This window comes from Pecten maximus, unplaced genomic scaffold (assembly GCF_902652985.1).
Source record: "Pecten maximus unplaced genomic scaffold, xPecMax1.1, whole genome shotgun sequence".
In the NCBI taxonomy this organism is placed as follows: domain Eukaryota; kingdom Metazoa; phylum Mollusca; class Bivalvia; order Pectinida; family Pectinidae; genus Pecten; species Pecten maximus.
The window spans coordinates 17,281-24,155 of NW_022981591.1; positions in this window are offsets into that span (position 1 = coordinate 17,281).

Below are 6,875 nucleotides of genomic sequence, written 5' to 3' on the forward strand. Positions count from 1 at the left end.
ATAATGTCTCTCGCACTAAAAAGGGGGGGCACCTTGTATAGAGAGGGGCCCACATTTTAAAGGGGCTACATTTTTTAGGGGTTCTACCTGGATAGGGGGGGTCTCATTGTATAGGGTATACATGTTAGGGGGTTTTCACATTGTATTGGGGGTTACTTGTATGGGGGTAAAAACATTTTATAGGGGGTCTCATTGTATGGGGGTCTACATTTTTATGAGGGGCTCCATTTTATGGGGTTTTACATTAATACAGGTCACATTGTTAGGAGGGGTCTACATTGGGAAGAGGTTTTACATTTTTTAAAAGGTTTTTTAAATTGCATAGGGGGCTACCTTGTATAGGGGGACTACCTGTAAAAATGGGGGTTTCATTGTATATGGGAACTTTCCTTTTATAGGAGGTCTACATTTTAAGGGGGGTCTACCTTTTAGGGGTTACATTGTAAGGGGGGCTACAAATTTTATAGGGGGGGGCTACATTTATAAAGGTCCCCACATTGTACAGGGGGGGGTTTCTTAATTAGGGGGGCTACATGATAGGGGTTCCCATATTTATAGGGGGTTTTACTTGTTTGGGGGGGGCTACATTTAGGGTCACCCTTTAAGGGGGGGGGGCCCACATTTTTAGGGTCTACCTTGTTATGGGGTTTTAATTATTAGGGGTTTTACATTTTAAGGGGGTGTACATTTAAATGGGGGGGACATTAAATGGGGGGAAAATTTTATAGGGGGGGCTACATTTTATAGGGGGGTCTTCATTGTAAAAGGGGGGATACATTGTATAGGGGGGCCCTTTAAATTTTATAGGGGTATACTTTTAAGGGGGCTACCCTTTTAAGGGGTCTCATTGTAAAAGGTGTCTATAGGGATAGGGGGTCTACATTGTATAGGTTTTCTACATTGTATAGGAGGATTTACATTTTTTAAAAAGGGGGTACTTTTATGGGGGTTTTGCCTTGTATAGCAGGTCACATTATATGGGGGCTCCCTTGCATAGGAGGGCTACATTGGGTTGGATTGGGGGTCACATTATATAGGGGGTCCTTTTTGTATAGGGGGTGTACATTTTAGGGAACTACTTGTATAGGGGGGTGTACATTTTTTTAGGGTGGTCTACATTGTATAGGGGGCTTGTTTTTTATTCGGGGGGTTTCATTTTATAGGGGGATCTTCCTTGAATGAGGGATCTACCTTGTAAAAAGGGGGCTACATTGTTTAAAGGTTTTACATTATTTTATGGGTCCCCATTGTAAGGGGGTATACTTGTATAGGGGGGTTACATTTTAAGGTCTACATTTTAAAGAGGGTCTACATTGTTACGGGATCTACATTGAATCCGGGATCTATATTTTAAAAGGGGGGCCACATTGTTTAGAGGTTTATTTATAAGGGGTTTCAAATTTAAAGGGGGGATACATTTTTATAGGGGTTCATGTTAGGGGGGTTTCATTGGGATTTTGGGGGTTTCATTTTTGGGGTGGTCTCTTTTTAGGGGGCTATGTTAATAGGGGGTGTCCTTTTAATGGGGGGAACATTGTTAAAGGGGGGGTTTCTTGGGGTAGTGGGTATTAAAATTGTGTAGGGGGGTAAAACATTGTGGGGTGGGGGATACTTGTTGGGGGTATCCCTTGTATAGGGGGGATATATTGTAAAAGGGGGGTATACATTGTATAGGGGGGTTTTACCTGTTAGGGGGGGAAAAATTTTATAGGGGGGATTTTTGTTAAAGGGGGTATACATTTTTAGGGGTAACATTGTATAAGGGGTCACATGTATAGGGGTTAAAGTGTGGAGGGGTAAAACATTTTATAGGGGGGCCCACATTGTTTTATTGGGATCCCTTGTATAGGGGGGTTTCATTGTTTACGGGTTAAAACCTTGTGTGGTGCTACAAATTTTATAGGGGTCTACTTGTGTAGTGGGTAACCTTTTTAGGGGGATCATCATCCCATCACTACCTATACTTCATTTATCTTTTTTTTTTTTTTTTCCTATTTTCCCAAAAAGTATTAGATTACCCAAAGAAATATTTAAAAAAAAATAAATACAAGAACCCGGAAAAATTTATAATTATTTAATGCAATTTCCCTGAGATAAACCTTTAAAAAAAATTTATAAAAAAAAATTGAAAACTGCGGGTGGATTTCTTTTGTTTTTGGAAAATTTTTTTTAATTTCATGAAACTTATAGCCTTATCCATCCTGTATAACGGTAAATTTTTTGGTGCACTCATACTTCCCTGTTTTATTTTATTTAAATTTATCACAAATAATTGTGCGTTTAAAACTGTCACCCTTACAGTTTACAGTCAAAAACCCTTTCTTTAAAAATAGATTTCACTTTCTGGAAACCAAATCTCTTTTCTTGTATCACTGTCAAAAACCCCCTTTTCCCAAATTTTTGGGCTAAAAAACAGCAAAACAATATTAAAGTTTTTTTTCTGATAAAAAGAAAAATAAGTACAAATATACTATAACACCCCAAAATTTTTTTTTTGTTGGGAAAAGTAAAAACATTTTACCTAACCCTCATATGTTTTTTTTATTTTAAATTAAAAACAGTATAAACCCTAAAAACCCCAATGTTTTGTTTTTTTGTGGAAATTTTAAAACGTAAAACCCAATTTAAAAACTCATATGTTTTTTTTATGTGGAAATGTAAATACAGTTACAAAAAACTCAAAAAATTTTTTATTTGGGGTGGGAAAAGTAAAAACAGTTCCAAAAACCCTCATATTTATGTTTAGGGGGAAAAGTAAATACAGTTACCATAAACTCATATGTTATGTTTATGTGGAAAATTTAAAAAACAGTATAAATATAAAAACTCAAAGGTTTTTTTTGTGGGGGAAAAAAAAAATACATTTTTACTATAACCTCATATGTTTTGGGTTTTTGGGGGAAAAAGAAACGTTTTACTTAACACTCATATGTTTTTTTTGTTGGGGGAAAAAAGTAAAAACTGTATACCATAACACTCAATGTTTTGTTTAGGGAGCTTTAGTTGATTTATCTAAACCTTAGTTACCTCCTCACAAACAGCCAGGATCAATATGAATTAAAGTTCTTCATTGTCCTTGACTTGGATACAAATTACCTTGACCTCTGACCCAGTGAGTGACCTAGTTGATCTTTAGTTATATTAGTTGACTTCTTTTTAAATTCTTACCAGCTTTGTCATATTGTCATAACAAAACATTCATTAGTGAAAATATACAAAATTTGACCTAATGACCTTGATTATTGATGTCAGTTTGTAGTTTTGTGAACTGAGCTTATCGATTGAATTTCATGTTAATTGGTCTTGTATATTTCATGTCAAGTGTGTTCAAAATATTTCCAAGTAATTTTGAAGATAAAATGTAAAAATTTACAGACCACAGACTGCAGCATATTTATAGTAACATTCTATAAAAGTGTTGTTTTAATTCATAACAATCAACATTTGTCATTAAAATTCCAGACAATTCATACATCTGAAATTGGCACATCCAGTATTTGAAATGATACAGTATTCATTAATTGTTAAGAAATTGTTTGAATTATTGTCAGCATTTTGTTTACTATTTATTAAGCAAAGTTTCCATTCACAATACATCAAACACACAGCCACTAGTATGGAAATTGTTACATTTCCGGTATGAGTGACAGTTAGACGAGCACTGATAAATACTTTTCCAGTAATTTATTACAATTTCTAATCAATGCTGAAAGTGAATATGACTATAATTTGACAAACAAGTCTGATATTTCCTCAACTGAAAAAAATATATTTGTAACATTCTTTGTACAATTATTGTTTGATGCTAAGAAATTATTCAGAGTATGGCGTAACCAGAATAAAATATATTTAGTAGAAAGAGTCTGGCAGACTCCTTAGAGATACACATGTATATATAAACCCAGACTTATGCTTTTAATGTCTTTTGCAGTGACATTTTAGATTGTATTTATTTATTGAAAAGAGTAACCTCCCTTGATTTGTTTTTTTAGGTCATCTGACCCAAAGGGTCAGGATGACTTATAGTCATCGTGTTTCGTCCGTCGTCGTCCGCCGTGCGCCGTCCGCCGTCCGCTGTGCGCCGTCCGTAAACTTTTTCTTTCAAAACGCTACTCCTCCTTAACGCTTGGGTGGATTACTTCCAAATTTGGTTTGAAGCATCATTGGGGGAGGGCAATCATATTTTATATAAATGAGGCTAGTCTGACCCCTGCGGCCAGAAGGGCGGGGCGCCAAAAAGGGAACTTAGGTGAATATTGCTATAAAATCCTACTCCTCCTTTACCCTTGGGCGGATTACAACTAAATTTGGTGTGAAACATCATTGGGGGAGGGCGGTCATATTTTATATAAATGAAGTTGGTGTGACCCCTGGGGCCTGAGGGGCGGGGCCCCAAAAGGGGAACTTTGATGAAATTTTGCTATAAAATCCTACTCCTCCTTAACCCTTTGGTGGATTTCAACCAGATATTGTGTGAAACATCATTTGGGGAGGGTGATCATATTTTATATAAATGAGGCTGATGTGACCCCTAGGGCCTGAGGGGCGGGGCCCCAAATGGGGAACTTTGATGAAATTTTGCTTTAAAATCCTACTCCTCCTTAACCCTTTAGTGGATTTCAACCAGATATGTTGTGAAACATCATTTGGGGAGGGCGGTCATATATTTTATATAAATGAGGCTAGTGTGACCCCTGGGGCCAGAGGTGCGGGGCCCCAAAAGGGCAACTTTGATGAAATTTTGCTTTAAAATACTACTCCTCCAAAACCCAAAAGTAGATTATTACAAAATTTGGTGTGGAACATCGTTAGAGGAGGACAATCATATTTTATATAGATGAGGCCCCTCTGACCCCTGGGGCCAGAGGGGCAGGGCCCCAAATAGGGAACTTTGGTGGATATTTGCTATAAAATCCTACTCCTCCTTTACCCTTTGGTGGATTACAACTAAATTTGGTGTGAAACATTATTGGGGGAGGGTGGTCATATTTTATATAAATGAGGCTGGTGTGAGCCCTGGGGCCAGAGTGACGGGCCCAAAAAAGGAAACTTTGATGAAATTTTGCTATAAAATCCTACTCGTCCTTAACCCTTTGGTGGATTTCAACCAGATATTGTGTGAAACATCATTGGGGGAGGGTGGTCATATTTTATATAAATGAGGCTGGTGTGGCCCCTGGGGCCAGAGGGGCGGGCCCCAAAAGGGGAACTTTGATGAAATTTTGCTTTAAAATACTACTCCTCCTAACCCCCATAGTGAATTATTACCAAATTTGGTGTGAAACATCATTGGAGGAGGACAATCATATTTTATATAAATGAGGCTGGTTTGACCCCTAGGGCCAGAGGGGCGGGGCCCCAAAAGGTGAACTTTGGTGAATTTTTGCTATAAATCCTACTTCTCTCTAACCCTTGGGTGGATTAATACGAAATATGGTGTAAAACATCCTTTGGGAAGGGTGGTCATATTTTTAGCCCACAATTCTTGTTATCGCTATTTCTCGGAAAGTACTGAAGGGATCTTTCTCAAATTTCATATGTAGGTTCCCCTTGGTACCTAGTTATGCATATTGCATTTTGAGACCAATCGGAAAACAACATGGCCGACAGGCAGCCATCTTGGATTTTGACAATTGAAGTTTGTTATCGCTAATTCTCAGAAATAACTGAAGGGATCTTACCCAAATTTCATATGTAGGTTCCTCTTGGTGCCTAGTTATGCATATTGCATTTTGAGACCAATCGGAAAACAACATGGCTGACAGGCAGCCATCTTGGATTTTGACAATTGAAGTTTGTTATCGCTATTCCTCAGAAAGTACTGAAGGGATCTTTCTCAAATTTCATATTTAGGTTCCCCTTGATGCTTAGTTATGCATATTGCATTTTGAGACTAATCGGAAAACAACATGGCCGACAGGCAGCCATCTTAGATTTCGACAATTGAAATTTGTTATTGCTATTTCTAAGAAACTAATGAAGGGATCTTACTGAAATTTCATATGTAGGTTTCCCGTGGTGATTAATTATGTATATTGCATTTTGAGACTGATCGGAAAACAACATGGCTGACAGGCAGCCATCTTGGATTTCGACAATTGAAATTTGTTATCGCTATTTCTAAGAAACTAATGAAGGGATATTCCTGAAATTTCATATGTAGGTTCCCCCTGGTGCCTAGTTATGCATATTGCATTTTGAGACCAATCGGAAAACAACATGGCCGACAGGCAGCCATCTTGGATTTTGACAATTGAAGTTTGTTATCGCTATTCCTCAGAAAGTACTGAAGGGGTCTTTCTCAAATTTCATATTTAGGTTCCCCTTGATGCTTAGTTATGCATATTGCATTTTGAGACTAATCGGAAAACAACATGGCCGACAGGCAGCCATCTTGGATTTCAACAATTGAAGTTTGTTATCACTATTTCTCAGAAAGCACTGAAGGGATCTTTCTCAAATTTCATATGTAGGTTCCCCTCGGTGCCTAGTTATGCATATTGCATTTTGAGACTAATCAGAAAACAACATGGCTGACAGGCAGCCATCTTGGATTTTGACAATTGAAGTTTGTTATCGCTATTTCTCAGAAAGTACTGAAGAGATCTTTCTCAAATTTCATATGTAGGTTCCCCTCAGTGCCTAGTTTTGCATATTGGGACCAATCCAAAAACAACATGGTCGACAGACAGCCATTATCGCTAAATCTCAAATTTTATATATAGGTTCCCCTTGTTTGAAAAGTACTAGCTATAGAGGGCTGTTTCTGAATTTACACGGATTAGTAAGACTTAGAGGAAGGGAAAAGTAGAGAAAAGATCAATCTGACATGGAACCTATGAAGATCATTCAATGGTGGGCGCCAAGATCCCTCT